At 38.5% G+C, this 27,501-nt stretch overlaps 1 long non-coding RNA gene across 1 annotated transcript in view; it reads left to right on the top strand.

Moving 5' to 3' along the window:
• LOC128802480 (uncharacterized) overlaps window positions 1-27,501 on the top strand; it is a 76,667-nt gene that overhangs the window by 6,283 nt on the left and 42,883 nt on the right. Inside the window, exons 3-7 of the long non-coding RNA XR_008435456.1 lie at window positions 467-596; window positions 1,305-1,452; window positions 3,744-6,277; window positions 7,657-7,727; window positions 13,533-13,605. This is a non-coding gene — a long non-coding RNA (uncharacterized LOC128802480). The remainder of the gene's footprint in view (window positions 1-466; window positions 597-1,304; window positions 1,453-3,743; window positions 6,278-7,656; window positions 7,728-13,532; window positions 13,606-27,501) is intronic.

Here is a 27,501-nt window from a genome sequence, read left to right as displayed (position 1 = left end):
CAAACAAACAATAAACCACTGGATGGATTGGTGTCCTGTATGATTTATGAACTACTAAATTTAGAAAAGTAATTTTACTCTTGCTGGTGTATTGCAGGCTCTTGTGCAAGAGTCAATAAGAAAAAGAAAAGTAAGTTACTTTCTCTGTGAGAGCATGTACAAGTAGCATAAAATAGGTTCAATTAATCTTTTCAACTATTGAATTTACTCTGGATAAACAAAGCATTTATCAGATTGTATGTCCTAGAAAGGTAATCAGCCTTATAAAATGCCTCACAGTTCTGCTTTTCTCATTATTGTATTTCAGATAGTTTTCTGAATGGGAAAACTGTTCAACCAAAATGTTAAATACCACTCATTTGTCATTTTCTTGCACAGACGAGGCAGCATCCTTCTGAATCTCAAGATATGTAGTCATTATGAAGCTTGTCTTGAACTGTTCATCTTTTTTTGCTCTTTTGCTCAGGTCATCTTCTTTTGTGATGGGTAATTTCCAGAACTCCTGCTTAAATTGCTACAGGTGAAACCTCTGCAGAAACCACACAGATGATTAAATACAGAGGATCATCACAAGGTAGTGATTGAGCTGTGTTCAGGTAACATGTACAGGCAACCTCTACTGCTTTACCTGTAGCTACAGATGTTCCTTCATGACAAAAAACTTGTGCTCCAAACGACATCACCAAGATCATTACAGAAGAAACCTGTAATTTTAGTCTGAGGCATTGATGAGTGGAAACAGTTTTTATCAATCCCTTTATATTGTTCATTTTTTCAAGAAAGAAAAAGGAAATTTCTACATTTTTTCATGGTAAGTTGATGCAGAGATAACTCAGCAGGACTCTTTGACTTTTGCTATGAATTATGTAATAGTAAACAATTGGATTAAATACTCCCTTGCAGGTTAAAAAAAAAAAAAGAAAGGGAAAAAAACGAACTAAAGAGTTCAGCCACAAAACAGAGCCTCATGTTGTTTAATGGCACAGCCTTTTGCACAGGCATCTCAGTTTCAGAGAGTGAGAGATTTGTTACACTGCCATCCTTACGCACTAGGTGCCATTGCCCACTTTAAAATTAATGCAAGAATTTCAACATTCCAAAGTATGATTAAATACCACCAATTTATTTTATTTTAATTCCAAATTTTCTCTTGCTTTATGTGAGGTTTGTATTTATTGCCAGATTTACAAGGCTGGTTGGCTAAACTAGGTTAGTGTGATCATCCTTGGGAATATTAATAATCCTTGTTTTAACATGTCAGAATTGTCAGAAGTTAATTGCACTATTGCTGTGTTTTTGAACAGGCCTATTGGTTGCTACAGAGGAGTGTTGGAAGACAGTGTACAGTCAGAAAACTGCCTTGTGCAGGAAACAGCTGGCACCACAATGAAGATTGCCAAAGAACAAATTGCTGTCACAGAATACCCCTACCATGTCCCACAGGCCAAACAGGTGAATAATGATCTCATCTCCTGCACAGCATTAAGCAGATGTGTTGAAATAGTATGCAGTATATTATCTGTGTTGTAACCACAGCTGCCAGAGATAGTTTCTTATAAGAATGCCTTGTTGTCACCAATTAGAGATTATCATGAACAGTTCCAGTTCCATCATAACTGAAGCTCATAAATAATACATTTTATCAATGATTAGCAACATCTCTACAAAATGGCTAAGAGCCATAGAGCTGGCATTTTTATTCTGCTCTTTCTTCTCCTCTTTATTAATCCTTTTCTCCTTTTAGCACCTTTTCCATTTGTTCTGCAGGTTCCCCAAACATCTCAGATATTTAATCAGATAGGGCAATATGGGCAGAGTATGAATCTTGTGAAGTTAATGTCAGAGCCCTTAGGGCATTGCAATACAGCCTTCTCCCCAGTTATTGTCTGCCTACACTGATGTCCAGCTCTGGCATGGTGCAGCCATTAGCCTGAGATTGTGGTGTTGGGGTGCCAGGGCCTCCCCATCACTTGGGGGCCATGCATCAGCTCAGCCCTGTTGTACTGTGTTTTATTATGTTCGTTTATACTGTTGTTGTTGCCTATGTTCTGAGAATGGTTTGTCCCTGTTACTGCCCATATCCCTTTGGTTTGGCCCCTGTCACTCCTCCCTGAGCCTGCCCCTTGACTCAGCAGAGATGCTGAGTCATTTCTGTGTCCCCTCCCTGGTGCCCTGTCCATCACTCGGCAGCCCGTCCCTACCATCTAGAAACTTCCATCAGGGGTGTCAAGTGATTGGATCAGGACCAGGGACCTCTCCCCTACTTTCCCCTGATATGTTGTTACCCCTATCCATCCCCTTGAGAGCCACTCCCCAGTTCTACCCCACTGGTTGTTCTCCCCGTCCACTCCCCCCTTTATAAACTGTTGCAGAGGCCCTCTCGGGGCTCTTGATGGTTGGCTTCTGTTGAGTTTTGTTGGAGCTCCTGGAGCTTCTAATAAAATCCCGACGTTCTCCCCCAAAGAGAGTTAGCCTCATCTTTCGGTGGGATAGCTGTCTGGTCGCTCCTCTGGAGGCACTCCTGGAAAACCCCATGGGGAACCGAAGGGAGTGCCTTCTGCCGTCGCCGTGTCACCCAGCCGGGTCACTCAAGCGGCTGCCGAGTGGACATGACAGCACAGCCCCACTGGTTTGTCCTTGTGCCCAGACTCCCAATGCTCAGCCAAGCAACCAGCTATTAGGACTTGCCAGTATTTGGTGGAGGTGCAAACTGGTTAAGCTTCCAGTTACATTAGCTTTGTGCTGCATGTCTTGAGTCTGGTTGTGTGCTGCTCTGCTTCCAGATCCTGAAATATTACATTGCCAGTACACTTAATAGTGATCTAACAGGAAAATATAGAAAATTGTCAGAAGAACAGCTTTGTGTCAGCCCTGCCATGCTTTCAGGTTGACTAAAAAGGACAGGGTAGTAAATGTCCCTGCAATGGTGAACTTTCCTGCACAGTTTATCTTCCCTGTTTTTCCATGGTCTTTCTACTTTAACTTAAATTTGTCCATACTATGGATTATTCACTTCTCAACGTACTTTTGCTCCATCTGCTCAGGCAGTTTGTTTTCCTTTTATTTATATTGAAGTACATACATGTATCAGAAGTACAGCTTAGTTGCTCTGCAACTCTCAAATTCTCTATGTGCATAAAAAGAGGGAGAGGGACTTTTTATGTGAGCAGATAGTAACAGGACAAGGGGCAATGGTTTTTACTGGGAGAGGGCTGTTTAATTTAGATATTAGGAGGAAATGCTTTACTCAGAGGGTGATGAGGCATGGTAAACAGGTTGCCCAAAGAAGCTGTGGATATGCCATCCCTGAAAGTGATTAAGGCCAGATTAGATGGGGCCCTGAACAACCTTATCTAGTGAATGCCATTCCTGCCCATGTCAGGGGCATTGGAAGTAGATGATCTTCAAGCACAAACCATTCTATGAAATTGAAGATGCAGAGTGAAGCTGAGAATAAGCAGAGTAATAATAACCCAAGTGGTTATATTTTCTTTCTCATAATAGGATCCAAAGTGATATCTCTCAAGATTAAACTTTGCTAATATCTGTGGGCATTTGCTTTGCACAAACTGTTTTTTGTAGGGGACTAAAAAAAATCTAATTTCCAGTCTTTTTTTCTAAAGACAATTTTATAATCCAAATTGCATTCCTGATAAATAGAATTTCTCAAGAAGTATGATATTTTCATACATGTATACACACTGGAAATATTGTAGAGCTGAAGAAATTACCTTTTTTTCCAGGAGAAGAGAGACAAATCAGGATAGAGTAAGTAATTTTTTAGCCATCTGTCTTCTCAAAATGAGCATTCATGCCTTGAGTTGAACCCTGCAGCATCATACCTTCAAGAGGAGAAAATAAGAAAGCATGGACAAAATTTGGCCAGTATGTTCTGTTTGACTCTATACATTACTATGCGTATAAACAACATTTAGGTTTCCTCTGAAGACCTGCTGAAGTGGAAACTCCTTTGGCAGCCTTACAGCTTTTATGGCTCCAGGGTAAGTCTTGTGAAAAATGTAGTATATAGAACAGAATCAGAAAACTTCATAATGGTAACAGGATATTTGAACAGCAGTATAACTTTTGAGCTGAATTCCATTTTTTTTGTGAAACGACTGCTTCTGTGAATTTTCACTGAATGGCATATAAGTGAGCATTTGCATGTGCAAGGTTGTATCAGACACAGTGAAATAGACTTACAGACTTTCTGATGAAGTCTGTCAGATTTATTAGTGAATTATTTTATTTCTGCAGACTTTGTGAACTATCTTGTAGAATGGCATTTCTGTTGATACAGAGTTTGTGAGTGGCTTAATACATGAGAATAAAAATGAAAAATATTCTAAAAGTCCTTCAGATATTTCTTTTAAAGTCAAAGACAGAGAGTTAGTTTTCCTAAGACATGAGTTAGAGTGGAGGCAATTCTAGATAAGCCACTCCTTCTGAATTAAAACATCTTGTGGGAATGTTAGGAATATTTGTTTCATTTTAGCACATTTTAGAGATCTCAAAAATGCATTATTTTTTTAATTTTCCTCTTCTGGACTCTTGATTCCAGACTCCCTGTCATGTTAGTGAGAAAAACTCAAGAGTTTAATGACAGCTGTTACTGTGACCTAAGAAGGACTTTGTGCAAGGCAGAAGTACCGAGGCTGATGTCAGCCTGTCAGCCTTCCTGGGGCATGACTATAAGAGCCAGTGGTATCCTGTGCACCATTAGAAGTACCAACACTTGTCTTCATCTACAGAAGAGCACCCAACAACTTTTGGTGTTCTCTACTGAGTGTGGAAAGTACATTAAGTCTCACAATTAGTTTCCCTTTCTTTTTTTCTGCTTGAGCTGGGCTTTTGCCTCGCTTTGGGATCCAGGAAAAAAAAGAAAAAAAGAGCATGCAGAGAGCCTTAAACCCTTTGGCTGCATCTTGTAATAGCATTTTATGACTTCTTGCTGTTGTATTTATTTTAAGTTTAAGCTTAGAAGAGGATACTTGAAAGGCCATTTTCTTGAATTGTGGAATTTCACTGCATTTTTGGGAGTAATTTTCTTCTCTTGAAGTATCTTGTGTGATGTTTGCACAGCACAAGATAAAAATGTCTCCTCTATCCTTACACTTCCTTCTTCTGGATGAAAACAGACATAATTGCTTGACTAACTTTATATGCAGCTTTTATTTCTATCGCCTTTTCTTAAGTCTTTTCATGTTTCCTGGTTCCAGTACAGCCTCTGTATGACTAATTGACGCATCGTCATCAGGCTGCCATCTGATTAAATGATTGTCACAATGTATAAATACAGTGTTTACTGGAAAATAGCATTTTAAGAGGTATTGTGCACTTTCAGTTTACAATAATGGCTTTTTGTTATGAACTGTATTAATCTTTAATCTGTTTCATTGCATTTTTTGCAGGAAAACAAAAAAAGATCTGTGAGTTTTACCTCCAGTACTGTTTGGACTTCCTTGCTTCAGTCTCTGGTTATTATTGGTGCAGTCAAGTGTGTGGCTAGTGAATCTGGAAAATTGGTTGTCTGGGATATTGTTGATGTCTTTCAAATACTCTGAGTGCTTTTGACTGGTACTGGTTTGCACATTTCCAGACTTTTTTAGATGTATTTTGAGTTTTGGCTAACATCTTCATGATTATGGACTAATTTCTGGTGGATTTGGCCTTTGATGGTGCTGAAGTCATGAGCAGAGCCAGCCAGAGGCTGCCTGTCAATTTTGTTTCTGGAAACTTCTTACTGGCAATTCTGTTTCCCAGCAAGAAGTTTCCAGGTTTGTGGTTTCCATACATTTGAGCAAAATAGTGATTTTCTGCAGGGCCTATGTCTGTCTGAGCACTTCAGCTATGCAGTGATATCTAAAGTACCTCTTCTTTGCCAAAGGAATATGTATCTAATTCTGGCTTTTTTCCCCCCAGCCTATCCACACCTCTACTGGGAGTGTTTGGACTGTGCTCTCAAGCACATGCTGTTACTCTTGGGGTGTCCTGTGCAAGGCCAGAAGTTGGACTTGATGATCCTGGTGTGTCCCTTCCACCTCAGGGTATTCTATGACTCTATGACTCCAAACCCACACCTCACAGCACAACAAATGAGAACAGTGATCTGATTTCTTGGACAAGCCCTGACGGACTGCCTTCAGAAGGAGGAGCTGGGAAACTGATTTTTAAGAGTGACTCAGTAGCATCATCTTCAGCCCAGCCCCAACTCAAACTACCAATCAACCTCTACTGAATCAGGAAGAAATCTGCATCCCAAATTTCCTGCATGCAAGTAAGTTTGTGCCTCCTCTATGGCCTTGTGAGGATGATAAAGCTATGGTTTGCCTCTTCCCCCAAGACTGCAACACTATTTACATTACAGCTTTAAGGAGTTTTTAATTATTTTGAAAATGGTCTTTCTAGTTCTGATCACTTTTAAAAACGTATCCAAGCAAGAGTATCATCTATTAAAACAAAAGTCAGTCAGCCAGCCTTTGCTGCTCAGCTTTTGCTACCAATCTGTTATGCCTGTCACAACTAGTTGACAGATTGTCACAATAAATGGCACAAGTTTAGGATGTTGTTTTGTTTATCATTTGTATGAAGTACTTTGAAGCATATTTTAGTAGAGAAGCATATTTAAAGTATAGCAAATGAATTCTGAAAGAGGGGAATAAGTTATACAGTAGTTAAAATTTGTTAGAATTATATTTTCTACTTATTTTTTGTTTACTTGCAAATTACTGCAAGTGGTTGTGACTACTGAGAAAATAAATATTGATAAAGAACTTATTGCCTGAAAGCAAACTAGGAATGTGAGTATTTCATTTACTTACTCAAATTACGTAATTGGTAATTACTACTCATAAGCAAGTTCAGATCATGCAGCCTGCCAAATATTCACATAAGAGGAAGAAAAGCTGGTGTCTTTTCCAAGAAATGAAAATGCCCAGGCATTGGTATATTTTTTAATAGGTATTCCTATTCAGTCTGGTTTTCCACAGAAATCTGATATTTTTCTTTTCCTTCTTTTTTTTACATCCTGGAGAAGTCTCTGTGCGGAGATGTAATTTTGGTGTCAGTTCTCACTCCTCTTACAGACACTGATGCGTCAATGGCCCTTTAAAAGTTCTGCTACCATGTATCCAATCATATGTGTCACCTGACTCTACTGCCATCCCTTGCGAATTTTGACTCGTGGCATTGTTAAAACCAAACCTTTTTGAAACTGTTCTATTCTGAAACCACCTTCATATCTGTCGTGAGCAAGTGCGTTTGAGATCGCTCAAAAAATCTCCACCAAAGGTATAAGCAAAAGTCAGATTTAATATTAAACTACAAAGCACAACAGATTCATTGCCAAGATTTTACTTACAAAGGACAACTGAGGCACAACAAGGGGGGAAGCAAGCAACAAAAAACCAAATGAAATCCAGGCAATTAAACCAGAAATAAATTGAAAATACCTAAGTGTGTATGTGTGCCTGTGTGTAAGGACAGTGTAAACAAAATGAAAAAGAATGCAGCCTAAAGTGTAACAACATTTAAACTTAACAGTACTTTAACCTAACTTATACCTTTATTTATAGCTTAACTTTAACAATCTAACAGAGAAATAACACTTAACAGCATTTATCCTAAATTATAACTATAACTTAATCTAACTTCCAGACATATGCGCAAAGGATATGCGTGCAGACATAGTGCAAGATACGGTACCGGTGGAAAAATTCTCCTTAGAGGTCAGTGAATATACTCACTTCTGATGCTTTTGCACCTCCAGATGGGTCCCACTCTGGACTGCTGTTTATAGGGTTGCATGAGAGTGATTTAGTCATTACAATGTTTCATCCTGTCCACAGCTTGGGTTGGCACTTTCTTTGAAAGTGTGAGAACAGGAATGTTATGCCATTCAGGCCAGATAAATACATTCCAAGGCTGGTCATGGGAAAAACAAAAGCTTGTGAGGAATTTCTGAGAGGAGATAGTGTTTTTTGATAAGCTCAGAAAGACCTGAGCCCTGAGAGAAAGACCTGAGGTGGCATTTTCAAGGATAAGGCCTAACAAGCACATTCTCAGAGAACACTACAGCCTGGAAAGGAGTTAAGGGGGAATGCACCACCGCAATATCTTAAGCCATCACAGTCAGCAGCATGGGCCATTTGTCTTTCAGGCCTATGACCTTGTTCAGCCTTGATTCTGCCTCATCTTCAATCATAGCTACCTCTTGTTCTAGTCAAGTGCTTTCAGAGAGACTGTTCTTTACCTTACTGTACATAGGACTTCCCATCCATGCCCTTGTGTTTCTCTGTCTTAGCTTTCTGTATATGCACATTTTTCTTTCTCACAATAGGTGAATGCCATCTGATTTACCATCCTTCTGACTGTATCATTAGAGTTTTGACTAATCTTATTAGTTCCCATTTATTATTTTCATTTGACTTCTTCATGACTGTGTAGTTTCTTCTTCCCACTGTACTTCTAATCACCCCCTGCCCTGTCTGGTACTCTACTAGCACTCTATGGTGACAGTTTCAGCACCCCTCTTTCTCTCTCTCCTTTTGCTCTTACTCAGTTTTCCATGTTAGTACACAAGTCCCTGGAGTTATAGAGCTTTCATTGCATTGCACTGAAAATTTGAATTTTCAAAGGTGTGGGCAAGATTTCCAGGTCGGAGGGTGTCTAAAATACAGATTATCAGAACGTCACTAGATTCTGATGGGGCCAAAAGGTTCGCCAAATGCTCACCCCTGCAGGCTGGACAAAGAAAAGACCTGCCAGTATTCTGCAACTGTTATAACTGGAGAAGTGTTCCTGGAGTACATGGTCACCTAACTCCTCTCCTGAAGTGCTTGTCTTTCACACGTGCCAGCCAGACTGCAATGCAGTGTGGGTGTGGAAAGCTTTTACCTTTAGGGCTTGGCGTATTGAACAAGTTACTAGAAACGATAAAATAACATTATTTCTTATTAAAAATGCTGTTGTTTATACTAGACTTTTGTACATGATTACATTGCCAAACATTGCCAAAGCAAGCAAAATTTTTTGTGTTTTTCAAAGTTAAAGATGAAAGATCATTAATTATTTTTTGTGTAAGGAAGGGACAGGAACTGGATACACCATATAATATAGTTATCTTTTAAAATCAATGCAATTTTTAAAAAATTACTATAAGTGAATTAATATTATCATTGTTCATGTATACATACACAGAGACAAACTTTCTAGCCAAATAATCCTGTCATAAACAAAGATTTAAAATTTCCTTGGTTATTTTGTGTTCTTGCAAAGACATATTCCCACCCTTTTGGTGATGTGGAGGATGAAACTGAAAGACGAACTGAACCATGATGGATAGCCAAAGTCAGAGAGTATTGAGACACATCACTCTGGTTCCTTCACCAGGATCTCTGAACCAGAAGAGGTTTCCTTATGGTTTGTCTCAAAGAGAAAGTGCTTGGAAATGACAGGCAGCAGAAACACTGAGATTTAGTTTAATAAAATTAATACACATGGTAAAATTATTTCCACTAGCAATAGTGCAGTCATTTTCATAGAACAGCAAGAGAAAATTGCAGTTTATTAATAAAGGATTCTAAGGAAACAGATGAAGAAGGAAGTCTGTTAATTTAAATACTCATGTGAATTTAACTAAGTTCCTAGGAAATAATGAACTACAGGCAATGGCATCCCATCTTCAGTGGTGATGGGATTCTAAAGAATTTAATGTTAAAGTATTTGGTTGAAAAACATTTGAATCATTTTAATTGAATGTTCAGTAGAAAGGAAGAGAGTGGCTCTTCAGACCTAGTGCTTAGATTTCTGAAATCAGTGGAAATGGTGCTATATAAATATTTTAGTATTGCCTCAGTTTCACAGTGGGGCAAGCAATGGGATCTGCAAGCTGACAAAGACCAGAGGGTTCACTAGACCTTAACAGGCCATCTGCTTACCTCACATCAGTAGAGCAAAACCTTTTTATAAATTTTATAGAATTTTTAAAATTTTATAGAATTTTTATAAAATCTAACTAGTTCCCTATGTGAGTAGTTACAGGCTACATAAGGACTGCTTTTGACACCTGAAGTCTATACAATTCCCATAGTATTTGTCAGACAACTTGTAGAACTGATCCACAGTGCATCCCATGTCATCTCTTTTACCCACATTGTATTGATACCATCCTCACAGTTCTATATATTAGATTTTCAAATGACACAGCCTTAGATAAAACAGCAAGGTTTCCCTTCCAAGGCTACCTATTGTTTATAGAAAGACACAGATGTTAACAGAGCTCTGTGGCCCTGCATTGTGTCAAGCAGTGTTCAGAGCTCAGGAGAGCTTCTCTTGCTTCACATTTACAGAGCTACCTCATTTCTGTGACTGGTACCTCTGAGATCATCTAACTGATCCATCAAAGCAGGGTTTCTTAGAGCAGGTTGCCCAGGGCCACAACCAGTCAGAATTTGCATATCTTCAGGAATGAAGTCTCCAGATCCTCTCTGAGCAACCTGATCAACTGTTTGACCACCCTCACAACAAAAATGTGGTTTTTTTTTTTTTAATGTTTAAGTGGTATTCATTGTGATTCTATTTGTACTATTTGCTATTTATCTGCTCTGTGGGTACCCTTAAGAAAAATCTTCCTCTGTCTTCTTTACTCCCATCTGGTTTATATACATGTGTGTGTAATCCTCCCCTCACACTAACCCTCCCTCGATTTGTCCAGAACAATTACAGCTCTCTGAGTATCTCCTAACAGACAAGGTAGTGCAGTTATTACACAAGGATATATATAATTCTAAATTTATATTAACCCAAAGCATATTTATTTTTCTTATTATAAATGGTGTGAAGGGACACCAGAATAAGCCAAATTCAGGTGAAAGAATGATGGGATAACCTATATGAATGTCAATTCAGATTATTTTGGGTTAAGGCTCCTTTATCTCTTCAAATAAAACTGGTGCCATTTCTGAAATTTGAATTAGTCTCAGTTTTCTTGGAAAATGGTTTTCTGTATTTTGTTGCCTCCCATCTATTTTTGTCTACCACAACCTAATGTTTGACATCTGTATGATTTTAATAGTTTAATCATGGCTTCATTGTGACACTCTCAGAGACCTAAAGATGGGGGCTACATTTCTTTGTTCCTCACGTGCTCCTTGCATAACGTTGATAATTGAAAGGAAAATGCTATCACTGGGAATCACTTTTGTTTTACTTTACAAAGATGAAAATTAACAGGCAATCTTTTAAGAAGATAAAATTAAGCATTTTTCTCATTTTCTGTATGCATTGTTATGAAAACAGACTCAAGGACATATACACACTCCAGTCTGCAGCTGCTGTGTAAATTTGTTCCAATTTTTTTGGTTATTCTGGTGATTCCAGAGCTTACTTTTTTGACTATGAAGATACAAGCAATTGCTGTTAGATTAAGAGTGCCTCCCCATAGCTAAGAGCTTGTACCTCTAATGTTTCATATGCAAATGAAAATTAAATATCTAAAAGTACAGGCACTCTTATTCCTAAATACTCTCCATTCTGTTTGTAAGACGGAAGAGCTGATCTCAAGAAAAACTGCTCTTTAATCTTCTCTGAACTGGCCTGTGTGTCATAGTGTTTTTAACTGGGCAGGCTGATCATCAACTTTCCAGTGCAATGAAGTATTTTATGAATTGACTGCAAAAGCTCCTTAAGCAGCAAAGTCTGCAGTTCTGCCTCTCAGCAAGGAGGAATATAGTTTCCTCAAAGAGAATCTATTACGTTGGTTTGTAGGGAGTGGGAGGCAGTTGTGGTATTTGGCATGCTTCAGCACTGATCCCCCAGAGCTTCAAGAAAATAATTTCAAAGGACATTTCATGTCATCAGATGGCCAGTAGTAACAAAATGTTCTCCTGCTGCTGTTGTGAGGCAGACAGAGAAAATGAGAGACAGGAAAATTTGGCAGTTTGAACAATATAAGTTTATAAAGGTAAGACCAAAAAAATGCCATTACCAGCCCTCATATGTTTTTCAGTTAAACTCTGCATTGCTCTTGAGAGCTTAGACCACAGCTAATGACGCAAAGAAGAAGCTTAAATGTTTATGAAATCTTTCATTTCTGCTGTTGGGTGTGGCAAGCACATTTCTCTCTCTCTCTCAGGATTTTTCATTGAGGTGCATAGAGAGAAATGAAAGAGAAAACAATTTCTATTTCTGCTCCTTGTTTTTGTCTTGTGGAATGTGTTTGGAGAATTGTTTACCTAGAGGGAATGCTTGGTTGCATCATGGTGGATTATTTGGGCCTGATGGCCAATCGGATCCACCTGTGTCTGGACTCGTGAGAGAGGGTCACGAGTCGTGAGTTAGTTAGATATGATAGTTAGAGAAAGTAGCATCTAGTTTTTAATATCCTCTTTTATATAGTAAATTAATGTATTATAGCATTATTATAATAAAGAAATCATTCAGCCTTCTGAACTGGAGTTAGATATCATCATTCTTCCCATTGGGTTCACCAACATCTACAACAGTTGGGTGCTTCAGATTTTACTTCATAACCCATATTACATTGAGAGATAAAGTATCTCTCTGTTTATTTTTAAGGGAGATAACATGTACCAAATGCCCATTATATGAGCAGTGGAGCAGAGCAAGACTTCTACAAGAAATTAACAAGTCTAGTTACTTCCTTTCATAACTGGCAGTGGTAAACTTATTAAAAGTGAATTATTAGCATATTTATTGAAAGCCAGGCATTTTTTAAGTATGTCAGACTGCACATTAAGAAATCTGGAAACACTGAAAATGTTCACTAGAGAGTCTCAAAATTTTAGGAAAAGTTAGCAAACCTTTTTCAGTGAAATCTGGCCTCAGTTCAGAGATGGCAAGGGGAATTCCTTAATCAGAATAATCAATGGCTTAAGCAGACTCTTATGGATAACTCCAGCTGTGCAGGGGTCTATAGGATAACCAGGGTCCTAATCACTTCCTAACAGCTCCGACTGACAGTCTCTTATTAGTATTGCTTTCCTTTCTAAATTCCCCTTGAAATTCATATATGAGTTTGGAAAAATTGCTGAATTGCCTCTGCAAAATGCAAAGAATTTTGACAAACTTCCCTAAAGTATGAGGATTAGTGAGATGCTACGATTTTTAAGGTTTTTAAAGTTATAAGTAAAAGTGTATGTTAGTAATTGTGGGTTTATTTTTTATAAAACATATTACCTTTTTTTATGTACTAATATTTTGAACATATTTTGCTGGTAAGCAATGACAAAGGACCTTTACTAGCAGGAGTTTTATACTTCTTAACATTTCCTTACTTGACAGTCAACATTAATATTATCTTTTGTGTGATTCACTTGGATGGACAAGAGTTTTTTTGTTTGTCCAACAGACAATTTATGAAACATTGTGTAATGGATGTACATAATGTGTCCTCCTGCCCCCAGATAATGAATGTGCTAAATCTGTGCATGTAGACCTTAGGAAATATCACTGGTTTTGGTGTAGACAGGAACTAATGAAGTTGGCATCTTCCCTCCATGTTCTTTTATTAGCTGAAGTGCTCTCCTGCAAGACTTTGATTTGGTAGCTGCTGTCTCCAATAGGATTTTCAGATGACTGCTTTGGGTAAGTTGGGCTTGGCTGAATAACTTAGTTAATTAATTCAAATTAATTAACAAATTAATGTGGATTTGTTTGTCAAATCCTGTGGATTTGATCCCTGTATGAACCATTCCCCTAGGAGTTGGATTCAGTGATTCTTGTGGACCCTTTCCAACTCAGTATATTCTGTGATTCTGTCACTCACAAGCAATAATGTGGTGTGTAGGCTATGCTTATTTCCCTGAACTCTCATTTATGTTTGTCTATGGATGAAACTTCTTTGCTCAGCCCTCTTTAGCTAAGTCAAGCAGTGCAGGCTTTCTGAAATGTGGTAGAAAGGAAGAACTGATTGGAGTTGCCAGCAGCACCACACTGTCACTGTCCCAGCTTTGGCATGCAGACACCATTGTCTCAGCCAGAAGGCTGTATTTAATAGAAAATAAAACATCTCCAGGGCCATTGTTCCCAATTGCAGTTCCTGTCATGTTATTTTAATTACTTGAATTTTTTTTGCAATTAACCAGGTAATTTTATATGCTAGATTATTCTTTTTAAAAAACATCTGCTCTTATTTTTCTTTCTTTACTAAATGTGTGAATAAACTGCTGTGATATCTGTATAAATACAGTAATGAGATACAGATCCCCATAAATTTTTTCCATCCACATAAGTTTTTCAAAGTTTAAACAGTTAACAGAAGGTGGTCTATTGTGAAAAGGTTTCAGTGGAAGGACTTACACCTCCTTTTTTTTGCTAAACAAGTACTATTTTTATTTTCCAAACGTCCATTACAAAGGACAATAACTTCTAATTCTTAGGTGTCAGCCTTGGGTATTATTTGGTACCTCAGATTCATGTAATGTTGTTTTAATGCATGCATGCATACACATGCCTTTGCACCTCTGTGTATGTATCAGGTGTGTGGAACAGTTTGCTCTGTTCCAGTGAAAGGAAGGCAAGTAAAAAAAATACAGGCTTTCGGCTATCAATAAATTTGGAGTTCCATGGATTTCAGTTGAGGAGCTGGTGTGTTCATAATCTCTAGATCAATCTGCCTGGTATGAGCCTGCTATGTATGAGTGAGAATAAAACTGTGTAGTCCTCAGAAGCCAGAGGTATATAATAGGCTTGCAACAGCTAAAAGCCTGTAATCAGATGAATGTAAACTTCATTTTAGTGTACTATGATTTGGTTTGTGGCATGTGCAGCATCAGTCCTCTGAGAGTGTCTTGGGGAAAAGATCACCTCTGCTATATGACTGGATGGCAAAAGCTTTTTGTAGTTATAATCAAGCAGCAATTATTTTGTTGGCGGGTAAACAAGATAAATGTTAGTGAATTAACAACTGCAAGATCATTTCTTATTTCACCACTGGTGATGTACAGCAGGGCTTAAAATGCATCTGCCACTCACTTTTAAAACAGTTCTAGTTGAGGCTGAGCCAGAAGAGTTTGTTCTGGGTTCACCAGAGCTAATGTTGCTACTCTTACCTCTTAAGAGCTCAGACCCTTATGTCCTGACAGAAGCTTCCATCCTGCTGCTTTCCAGCTTGCTTCTACCTCTCTCAAACCTTAGGGCCAATACTTCTACAGACTCCGGGAATTTCTGTGCAATTTGTTTTGTGAAAAATTCAGTTTCCATTAAGCTTAACTTTTTCAAACTATGCCCCACTAAGAAGCATTTTCTGTGACCATTTGGCCCCCAGCAATGATGAACTGCTGTTGTGCCATTTCCCCCATCTGCAGTGCTTGTGACCTCACTGAGGACCACAGGATTATCTGCAAGTCTGTGTGAAAGGACTGAGCCTGGCTGAGCAGGATCAAGCATCAGTCTTTACAAATGCTTAAAGCTGACCTCTTCACTTGGCTACTTGGGCCTGTACCACCTCTTGATCTGTCTTATATTTCAGCCCCCTGAAAATCTCTTTAGTGTATTTCTTTATGCTTCATATTTGCAGAGGATCCGCTTGAACCGTTTTGCTTTGACTGCACAGACAAATACTTTGGTATGAGTCATTTGGCACTTTTACACATTTTATTAATACTGCTATACAAGTGTGAAACCCTTTATCTGCTGCCAGCAGATCTCTCCTTCTGTCTTCTCCTTCTTTTGCTTATTTTGCCTTGAACTTGCTCGTTTTCACCTTCTGCTTTATATTCTTTACCAGTAACTGCCCTTTTCTTACAAGTAATACACATTCATAATAACCCCTCCCACCATCTAAATATTTCCCTATTTTTTTGTTCAGTTGGATTTTTTTAACTACTTTGGCCTATGAGATTGTAACATTTATAGAAGGGGGGTGGGAGCTGGAGCAGGTACTGTAAGCCTGCGGTAAGTTTCTCTTACAATGGAGGTTAAACTAGGTGAATTAATGGTCTTTCCTTGCCTGGACATGTATCAAGAAAGCATGGGGTGGGAGAGGAATTCAGAAACAAGATGCTGTATATTATCTGGCATGTTTCCACTAACTTCTCTGGAGATAAAAAAATTACCTGAGATGATTATGGGCCCTACATGCTTCATTTTATGAAGTGCATTTTTGAGTAGATATTTGATGCCAACACAGTGAAGCATCTTCTTAAGGAATGATTATCCCTAAGACAAGTCAGAGGCAAATTGAGGAAAAAAGTGGGACTATCTTTCAGAGTAACAGAAGTAACAATACCTTGTTTTTTCATGCAGTGATGGATGTTGTATATTCAGTTAATATTCAGTAATTCATATTCTGGTTACTGCATTTAATAATTTTAGAAAAATCCTAATATATTTTGTCCATTAGAAAAGCATTTAACAAACAAGTATCTAGTCATTATCACTAGAACTCCTACTTTACCTGCCTGTAATACCTAATAGGCTATAATCCTTTCTGAGATTAAAAATTTAAAACTGCACAAGAAAAGCTGTTTGGATATGTGTTGGGAATCAGTTCAGATTTGATGTAGATACATTTCTGTTGTCTTAGATCAAGGTTTTCTGAGCAAAACATCTTACCTGCTGCAGAACACGGGAGCACAGATGGCAGTGGTGGTGATCCATCCACCCCAGTAACATGTTTCCATACCTAATGTTGAGGAACACATTCACTGAGGTAGCTCGGGGTGCAGCTGCAGTGGAGCTGCAGGTTGAGCTCAGGCTGGGGGAGCCCAGGCAAAGAGGCCATGAAGAGCCAACCCTGGGCACAACAAGTGCCCAGGGACCTGTGCCCAGCCAGGGGACACTGAGACATGGCAGGAGCTGACATTGCCAGACCTTCCCATGCTTAGACTGGTGAGGGGATAAAAGCCCAGGGGATCCTTTGTTCTGGGTCCCTCCCCAGAGACACCAGCCCGAGCTTGATAGTTTGTTATTGCACTGTGATTAAATTGTTTTAATGGTTGGGATGCCTGAGACTGCTATGGGAAACCTGGGGTCCACCCAGCAAGGAAACCTGTTCTGACTGTGGGAATGTGGGAGCTGTAGCTGGGAAGGGCCTCAGTCCCAGCTCAGGTGGTGCAAGAATGGCTTCCAAATGGTTGGGCAGGGAAGTTTCCTTAACACTGAGCATTGTCAGCTGCACCAGACGAGTGTAAAAAAACATTAAACTCCAAAGAAAATGTTCGTTTTCATCAAACCTGATTCGATTATGGACAAAAGGATGACAGTTTGCTTTCATTCTCATGTTCATAATGATCCTGAGTGCTCCTACAGTGTAAAGAGATTTATGGCTTTGTCCTGGTTCAGGGCAAGTCTGAGGAAAGAATTCCCCTCCCCCCACAAAAGGGTTCCTTTAGGAAAGCAGATTCAATTGGCCCCTCCCCCCAGCCGGTTCGGGAGAAAATACCTCTGGAGGAAAAAAGTGGAAAAAACCTGTTTATTACACAAGAGAACTTAGACAATATTAAACAATAAGACTTCTTGCCACTCCAAGAGAGACAAATTCAGAGCAAATCCCCCCGGGCTGCAGCTCAGCTCACTCAGTCTCTGACCAGTCCTTCCGGCGCTGGCAATGCCGCGGCCCAGGCCCGGCCCGCTGGGCCACAGATGTGAGCTGCTGATGCTCTTCTGGTGTTCAGTCCAGAGCAGATCCAGAGAAAGGGAAAAAAACCCACAGTCCAGGGAACTTCTCTGCCTCAGCTAGCTAAAACTAACTAGAAAAAGCAAAGGAGAGCTCTGTCTCGCTGTCCATCCGTCCGCAGACAACACCGTCCTGGAGCAGGAATGTGGAGGAGGGAGTGAGTTTTTTGAAAACAAACCCTGAGCTTCTTCCCTCCTCCTTTCACTCTTGGAACAAGACTTCTACATAAACAGGGCAGACGATTGGGGATAAAGGCATCATACAGCCACCCTAGGACAGGCTTTGAGTGCTGCAAAGCTTCTGACCTCAGGAACATTTCTTGACAATGAATTTCACAAGGTAATTATGCACTAAAAAAATGCATTTCCTTCCATTGGTGTGAAATGTGTTGTCTGACAGTTGTATAGGCTATTTCCTTTCCTTTTCTTTTTTGATATTACTGGTGAAGATGTTGGTGGTTCAAATTCTTTTCTCTGTCTGATGCCTGCCCAACCCACCAAATAGCCTTTAGGGGTCCTCTGGGGGTGGTGAGTAAATGGGCATTATTAGCCTGTTGAATCTTAGCTGTCTTTTATGTGTGTTGAGTCATTATAGAATTTATTTACTCTAGAAAGTCTTTATATCTTATAAGCAGAGTATGCATGTGGAGCTAAAAGCAGCTATACAGACTGACCCAAGAGATGGTGGTAATAAGGCCTCAGACAGGAAAAAAATGCTGGAAGAAAATATTTATCTGAAACAATTTGTCATTATTGTATCTGTTGAAATAAAATGCAAAGGTACCTGAAATGACATTTGGTAAACAAACACTTCAAAATCTGAAGTAGCTTAAGAGATATTTTCCATTGAAAGAATATGCAGTACTTTACAACAAGTATTCAAGCAGAGTGCCTTGGTAAGGAAATTCCTCTTGACATTTCCTGTAAAACCTGTGCCATCCATGACAATCATACTATTGTTGCTGAACTTTCACTCGCTTCAATGTGATTCTGTAATTCTACACTTTTTTCTTTTTAATTAGAGGAGCTAGAAGAAACAGCATGTGTGCCTTTCATGTATTATAACTACAGCTAGCTACTAAATAACTCTTTTAAGTTGGCTATATTTTGCTTGCAAAGTATGTCTGAATTATTCAATTTATTCAGAAGAGGGAGGTAATGCTTTATTAAGCCCTTCCACCCCTTCTATTTGTCACAGATATTTGGGAGTACTTTTGATAGCAACATTAACACTGCTGATGACAAGTTTTGTTGTTTTTGCCTTTACCATGTGCGGAAAAGTGCCAAGACTAAACCTGAATAAGACCATCAGCATTAAAATTTCTGGCAAACCAGAAGGTTCCTTTAGGTACAAGTATTTTACTCGTAATGTGTGTAGAGGAGTTGAGTAACTATTACTGTTCTGAAGTCTAGAAATAGGTACTGTTTTGTGCTTTATTCTGACTGTCATTAATTAAAGGGTGTGATTCAAATTGCACCACATGGCAAAAACTGGTAGAGATAACAAACATAGAAGTGATTCATTCAGTCTTGGTTCTGTATGGACAGATTTCTTTTACTGGCCATGTAGATTCTCAGTAGGTTCAAAAAATGTGCATTTCAGTCAGGATTTATTGTCCTCCCTGCCTATTTTCACAGCTGCTGTTCACCTGTGCTGATGGGTAACAATGAAGAGTATGTAAAACTTCTAAGGCCAAATGCTCTGCAATGTTTTTATCACCTAATTATGAAATCTTTTCATTCAGAATTCTTATATGAAAGCCCTAATTGCTCAGAGTTCTGATGTCATATTTGGTCATTAAAAGTTACCACTGAAAATGTAACTGGCCCAGATTTATGTGCATTTCTCATGGTAGTATTTATCGCACAGTTACTCATACCATCTCCAATACGTCATTACTAGAACAATGTCTAAACAACTTGATTAAGAATTTAATACCTGGAATAAATCTGATACTGTATCTACATGGAACTCTGTCTAAAGTCATCACCAATAAAAGATTCCTGATTTGATATCACAGAGACAACAAATGCAGAAAAAATAATAAAGGAGTTTCTAATCTTTTATTGTACTTTTTAAAAATGAGCTGATACAGTCTACATTGTGATCTTGGAAAGTCCTTTATAACTAGAACTTGGGAGGATATTTATGCTTTAAAAATTATTGACAACTGAGATATATATCCCTTGTAATCTCCATGCCAAACAAACTGAATGATGATGATGATATACTGACATATTTCTTATTAAAAATAGAATGTCCTGTAGCTATTGAATAAAGATTTCTACCTCTTTACATACCTCTTTTGTTATGATGATTCTACAGTTTTCTTAAGTTGTCTTTAAAGTATCTTGTCTTCTGTATCACTGTGAAGTAGTGAACAGTCAGTGTATAGCATCAGGAACAAATCTGTTTATAAATATTAACATTACACACATAAACTGTTCAGCCAGGTAACAGGTGTTTATAACTTGCTGTATTTAAAATGAATTGCTTTTAAAAGCTTAAATTGTTAATGATTTCTTTAAAAATAGCTTGCTTACTTGGAGAAAAATGTTCTGTTATGAGCATTATTAGCTGAGAAGTCCTTCACACTGATGTTAGATACTATCTGCAAACTGCCAGCGTGACTTGATTTTGTTAGAGTTGGTCACATCATGCAGCTGTGACAGAGGATGAGTGCATCTCATGCATGAGTTTGGTGAAAGTATTATTAGGAGGAGTATTTTTCTTACTTAAAATGTTCTACTCTTACAGTGAAAGTGTAAGATACCATTTTATTTGTAAACAACTGAAGTGTAGTATCTGCAATACACCATACAAAAGTGTAATCATTGTCAAAATGACAAGACAACATCACAGAAATTGACTGCTGGAATTGACAGAGGTGGCAATCAGGCTCTGAAACTGTTTTGTTCTGATTGCATATTCATGATTCCTCTCTATAATATATCACAGTTACTGTATGAGTTGTTCTAAGCAGATGTTTTGACATGACTAGACTGACACCTTGTACTTTGAGATTTGCAAGTCTAATCTTTCACACAGTTCCTTTCACCTTTTTTCCCAAAGTCTAAATTTTGACTTGCAGGCTTAGTTATGGGACACATCCAAGAACATGTACATGCAGGAGTGCAGCAAACTGCTGCACATGTGTTGCTACACCAGTGATGGTGGTTTACTGGTGCAGCATTAACCTGGTCTGACACCATACAGCCAACCCAACAAGGAGCTGTCAGAAACTGGTGAACACTCATTCAGCAGTAGCTGAGGAAATGTGCTTTCATACACACCCCTGAGCAAATAATTTGCCTGAATTTCTCTCTGGCCTTGGGTAGCTCTTAGTAAGATGACTCTTGTTTGCTCTTTGTTTGACTCATTTGGCTTTTAGGAAGTCTCTTCCAACATGCTGTGCCATAACAATGACAGCTGTTGGTGAGTGAATGATAAAACTGCAGACACTTGTCAAAATAAACTGCTCCATTTGCTTCTTGGATAAGCAGAAGGCAATGTTCTCTCTTCTTTTATGATTTTCATTCAAGTTCAGAGAAAATTTGGAGGGAGAAAAGCAAAGACATTATCTGTTCCTATTTTTTCTTTTACTGTTTGTTTTTCAGACAAAGTCAGAAGAGTTTGGAAATTTTCCAAATAAATTATGATTTTAAATTTTTTTTCTTTTCCCAAGAAGCGACAAAAAAAACCCCTGAAGTTCTATATAACTACATTCCTGAAGACTTTCCAGATTGTATCAATACATAGTCAGTGGTCCAGAAAGGAGATTACTATAAGGGAAAGTTATGAAATGTGCAAAAAGAGAGATTAGCGAATGGCACTTTTATTTCATGTTAATTCCCTCCTTTTTCTCATCTTCCTGTTAACTGTGCACAGAAAAGTTTTAACTTGATCTCATGCAAAAGTAGAAAAGGTGGGTTTTATAAATAAAAATATCTTGTGCAATTAAGAAATACTAATTCCTATCCATCTCCATTCATAAACAAAGGAAATATATACTATAAGGTGTAAATCAAGACTTAAAAGGCATGGGAGGAATCCCAAATTTCCTGTTGCTTTGTCCAGTTGCTGCCTTACATCTGACCTTCCTCAAATCAGTCTTTCCACCACTTTCCTGGGTGCTGCTGCCCATGTTTTCGTGGCAGAAAATACAGAAATCTTACATTGGCTTATCTTTCTCTCCATGCCATTCACATCAAAGGGCCGTTGTGCACCACAGTCATATGGATTTGAGTATTTTTGAGTTGTGTATGCTTTTGAGTGAAAGAAGAGAGGGGTATCTCTCTGCAAAGTGGACAAGCTTGCAGAGTTGCACAGACGGCTAAAAGCTGAGTTTTATGTCTGAGGGACAGTGACCAGGATAGCAGGGCAATTTCCTTTTGCTCTCATTATGCATCAAGTATAAATACATCTGTAACTGTTGGACACTGAGGATGAGTAAGTTGCAGGAGTGGAGGATCTGTTGTACCCAAGATTAAAACAATAGGCCCTGTTATTTTGACAAAGCCAATCAACAGCAAACCTAGACTTTTCAGACCAGGTCACCTGGATTTAATATATTTGAAGTGAGTCAACCAGGCAGAGAACATTTTTGAGTCTGGTCCTTTAATGGGCAATATTTCACATGGCAACACCTTAGACTGTTGTCAATATTTCTGAAGTACTGAATCAGCCTGGAGCAGCAGCTGCAAGATTATTCAGCCTACCAGAAAGTGCATTTTGATGTCTATCTAAATGGGAGAATGCATTTAAAAACTTGGATGGAGCTGCAGAAAATCTTCTCCCTTCGCAATGCAGCATGCCACCTTTCAAGTGTCTCATGTCCTTCCCAACTCCTAGACCTACCTGCAGGTGAACAGAAAGAGAGAAATCACCTAAGATGGCAGAGCTGTTCAAGCCTTGCTGTTGTCAGAGGGGAGGCACAAATTACTTTTCTGTCTGCCTATCCCCTGTTGCAGAGACCTGCCTCCTCTTTTTCAGCTGCTGTGAGACCTCAGTGAGCTCCTCAGTGAGTTCACTGGCAGCTCTCTTGTTCACACAAACCAGAATGGTGCTGTGCCATAGCCTGCTACGATAACTCTTCCATCAGTTGAGAGGTCAGACAGTCCTTTATAGTCCCACTGCTGACCTTGTTAAAAACATAAGGATGCTCTTTTTCCCCTAGATGCATGGTCCAGAAAATATTTGTGATCATGCAAATTTTGGAAGAGGTGTCAAAAAGGAAGATAATTTTTCTAAGATGATGACGTATTTTTGCAGTTCTACTGGTTTTTAATATGCCATACATACATTGAAATGAAACGTTTTAAATTTTCTAATTATACCTGTAAAGTTTGTTCTGTTAGTGTTAATACCTTTATCAATTTTTAGCATATGCTGGTGCTTTTTTGAAAACAACAACAACAACAATTAACATGATAAAATGCAGTTAGTTAATAAATGAGTTTTACCTCTACATAATAAGTTTTACCTCTGTTGTAAGTTTTATAGAAATTTTCCCCTAAAAAAAAGAAATTAAAGTCTTAGAGCACATTTCCAGTTTTGTTACGTCAAGACATTTCATAAAGCAGCTTTTCTTTAGTTTAGAATCCATTAATGTGTAATATGTGTATAGAAATTGTTACTTCATGTTTAATGTAGTACTCTTTGAGTTTTATAATAAAAGGAGAACAAAATGTTTTAATTATATTGGCAAATGCTTAAATATGACTGAAATTAGTACTTTCGGGTTTTAATTTAATGGTAAATTTTTTATTGTATGGTAAATATATTATTTTTGTGACTTTTGACTTGGATATGAAGTAATATATTTCTGCTAACCGCTGGGAATGTCTTCAGAGCACAAATTGTGCTTCATGAGTTTTCTTCACCTTTTTGTGAAGAAGTAGCAACAGACATTTTCCCACAAGATGGCAGAGGCGAGTTGTGAAATTTATGGGCAAAGATGTATGGAGACCCGTTATAATTTGAAAATAGAAGATACAGACTTCATAAACCAACAAGAAAGAGGATATTACAGAGTAACAGGGTAAACTCCAGATCTAATACATTTTTTGTGAGCAAACAGAGTAGCATGTATTTTATTGTAAGGTCATGTACCATGGCTTTCTGATAGCAAGCCAAAATTGGCTACAAGTTCTAATTACAGTTATCTAAGATGTTATTTTTCTTTTAAAATAAGTATTTTCGGATACAGATTTCACTCTCAAATACATATTTTGGTATTCATATTTTATGCTATTAACTGTGTAGTTAGAACCCACAAATTCTTTTACTGTTAAAAAAAAGAAAAAGAAGAACAGATATTGAAAAGACAATAAATTAGTTTCATTACACTACATATATAGTGATAAATACATATTAAGAATTGTATTTTATTAAAAATACAAATATATAAAATAATATTTTATTATGCCAGATCTTGTTCTAAATCTCATTCAAACTGACATTAAAACCCCTGTAAGTAATGAAATACTGCATAGGAGTGTTGCTATAAACAACACTACAATAAAGTCCTTGTTCAATAATGACAGGAACCATCCATTATCAGTGGGCATACAGTGATCTTCCCTGTTCCTAACTGAGAAACACGTTTTTCACACTACCTTTATAAAATTTCTGCAATTCTTTTTATTCTGATCCAATTTGTGCTTGGCAAGAAAGTGAGTGAAGTACGAAAGCCAGAACAGCAAATTCCAAGCCTTAAGTAAAAGCTGGTGTTTTATCCCTGTTTTGTATGAAGCAGCTTTGGACTGTGTGTCTGTCTCTCTATGCATGTATGTGTTTGTGCACACCTCCCCCAACCCTCATGCCTATTTCCCGCTTTTCCACCCCATTTTCCCAAAAGGATGTTGTGGCAGCTACCTGCTACGACCTCAAGCAGTCAAGAAGCGCCAGCTAGCACTGCCTATGAGAGGCCGAGTGGCGCCACATGTGTGCGGGCACTCCAGGGTAATGGTGTCTGCCTCCCTGATAATACTGAGCGCTGTGGCGTGGATAACACAGCTTTGGTGACTTCACATGCTGAGGAGAGGAAGCGAAGGGACGAGAGAAGGACACTTGTTTGCTGGTCCAAAGAACTTTTATTCCCCCATGTGTGGTGGGATGCTCTCTGGACAGAGTGCAGTGACAAATGCCGGAGAACAAAAGCTTGCAACAGATTAAGTAAGGGGTGGGCGGACAGGTGTGGAAACCTGGCTCGCCCAATGGGGACAAACGATAGAGGGGTGACATAGATTATAACAACCAATGGTAACATAACAGAGGTGGATACAGTGTTCTGGGACGAATAAAAAGGCTAAGGTGGCGTGATTGATACAGAACTTTCATGAAGAAGCAGGGAGTGGTTACAAGATTGACACCCCGTCAGGGAGTGAGCAAACTTTGACTGACAGAACCTAATAAGGAGAAAACTGGGAGAGGTGAGAAGATTGACAGGTAACTGTGGATCTGAGTGGCAGGAACTTTCCTGGGTAAACAACTTGGAGCAAACCACTGTGAGGGAAACAACAGGAGAGTACAAGGAACCAACAGAACTAACATTAATAAAATCCCTGACTAAATCAACCCAACCTACAACAGGATGTTGGGAAAAAAAACACCTATACTGCTAATTATGAACATTACTTTACCATGATAGTGCAAAGAATGACCATTTTCTGAAGATGTTGTTGCAGAGCAAGCAGAGATGTTGAAACCATCAGTGATGCAAACACAGGAGACAAGGCCAGCTTGCAGCAGCTCAGGAGCTGTCCACATGAGTTCAGCCCTTCCTAAGTCACAGCTCTCTATGAGGGATGGTAGACTTACTCAAGGTAATGCAAAACCTTCCTGTGAGATTTGCATGAGGAAATGGTTCATCCAAATGGATCCCAGCCGAGGTTAAGAATGGCCATTCAGAAAGCATGGCTCGGCCCCATCCAGCACATGTACTTGCTGATGAAGGGTCCCACTTGGATACCTGTGTCTTTCCAAAACATGAGAGGGGCAGGAAATTCTGGCTGAGACCGACTCTTGGTCTCTTCTGCTGACATAGTCAAGTCAGGTCAAGTTCCTACTTTGCAGCTTTCAGATGGGCTTCCAGCAAGGTGATATCACCTCGCCTTTCACAAGAAAGGAGAGCTGCCACACAGCCTCAAAGCCAGCAGTGCAGCAGACAGGATGAATAGACTGACTCTCTCAGCTGCTGTAGGGGAAACAAGAAGAAGCATGGTGGGCTGCAGGGGATAGGAAGATCTTGCACTGAGTCTCTATGTAAACTTAAGTTTCCCTGTCTGTCCCTCAATTGCTGTTACTTGGTTGGGTCTTTGAGTGTACTTTGAGTGATTTACAGAAATGCATGTTTTGATGTCAAAAAGACTGTGTAAGTAATCTCTCTATTGTTGAACAGATATGGATGTTGCTTCCCTAAGGCCTTGGAAAAGAAATTCCTGTGGGAAGGATATTCCACAAGTCACCCAAAAAGTTTCCATCTTAGGCATTTGAGAGCTTTTGGTAATCTTTAGCATAGCTTTCCTTAATAATTATCATTTGTATTCATAATTTGGAATTTGGTTTGGATCTTTTTTTCACCTTTGACCAAATTCTAATCTGCTTTGCAATTGCTCATTTAATTGAAGGCTTTGAAAGCTGGTTTTTTATTTCTTGTGGTTTCTTTATCTTGACCACAATAGCTTTTTTTTTTCCTTCATTATATCTTATGGCTTTCCTGCTTTATGCAAATTTTTATTATTTCCATTTGCTAAGAGGTAGATTCCACCTCTGCTGAAATCAGAGGGCTGCACTATTCTCATGAATGAAAGTGAAATAAAGTTATGAATGCTTTAAAGCTAATTGATGCATCATATAAGTTTTACACTGGCAAACGCAAATAAGGTACAGGCTTTATTCTGGCGTCTTGGTATCCTTTAGTTTTAACCTGCTACTGAACAAAAGTGACTGTCAGGTATTTTTATGTTTTCAAAACACTTTGTTGCAACATAGACTGAGATGATTTTGTTTGCTTAACTGAAAGCTTACTTTATAGATGCATTTTTTGACTTATTACATTTTCAGGTTGCCACTGCTGTTTGGATGTCTCAAAGAAGAATGGGAAGAGTCTGATTCCCATAACACCACCATAGTTAGTACTTCAGTTTCACAGAAGTAAAATTCAACTTGGCTTCTGAAATCAACTGTCTGCAAGAACAACCAGAAAAGCAGAAATTTAAAAGAATTTGCCTAAAATGTGTTTTCAGTTTGCTTCTGTTGTGGTATCATCTTTTTGATGTAGAATTAATCTTATCCAAATACAGGCTTCCAAATGGAAACTACTAGTGCTCAATGACAAATTAGTCATGTTCTTACCTTTTCCAAGTGTTACCATGCCCTGAAGAGTTTGAAAGCTTTACCTCTATTGTGAGTTGATTTAAACTCTTTTGACTGCTTTGTCACAGAAGGAAAATATGCTCATTAAAAAGTCACCATAACATTTCATTTGGAAACTCATTTTTTAAAAAATCTGTATTCCTGACAAACTTGATACCATTACCACTTTTAGAAAGTACAATCAAAGGATGTAGGAATAGGAATGACTTTTGTGCTTTTTAATTTTTCTAATTGTAAAAAGAAAGTATAGCTCACATATGAAGGTTGTTTGCACTGTCTCACAACCATGTGGTGGCTTGTAGTTAAGCACAACAGAACAAATGGAATTGGCATGTTTTTCTTTCTAATTCCTGGTGAGAAAGCTGGATTACAAATTGAAGGGAATGGTTATTAAATGGATGATATAACAAATGGTTGCTTTTTAAATTCTCACATGCAGAAACAAAAACAGACATTGCTTAGCTTTCCACATTTTTTACACATTG

This window comes from Vidua chalybeata, chromosome Z (assembly GCF_026979565.1).
Source record: "Vidua chalybeata isolate OUT-0048 chromosome Z, bVidCha1 merged haplotype, whole genome shotgun sequence".
In the NCBI taxonomy this organism is placed as follows: domain Eukaryota; kingdom Metazoa; phylum Chordata; class Aves; order Passeriformes; family Viduidae; genus Vidua; species Vidua chalybeata.
Note: the sequence above shows the minus strand (reverse complement) of the source record. Positions and strands in the feature narration are given on the sequence as shown.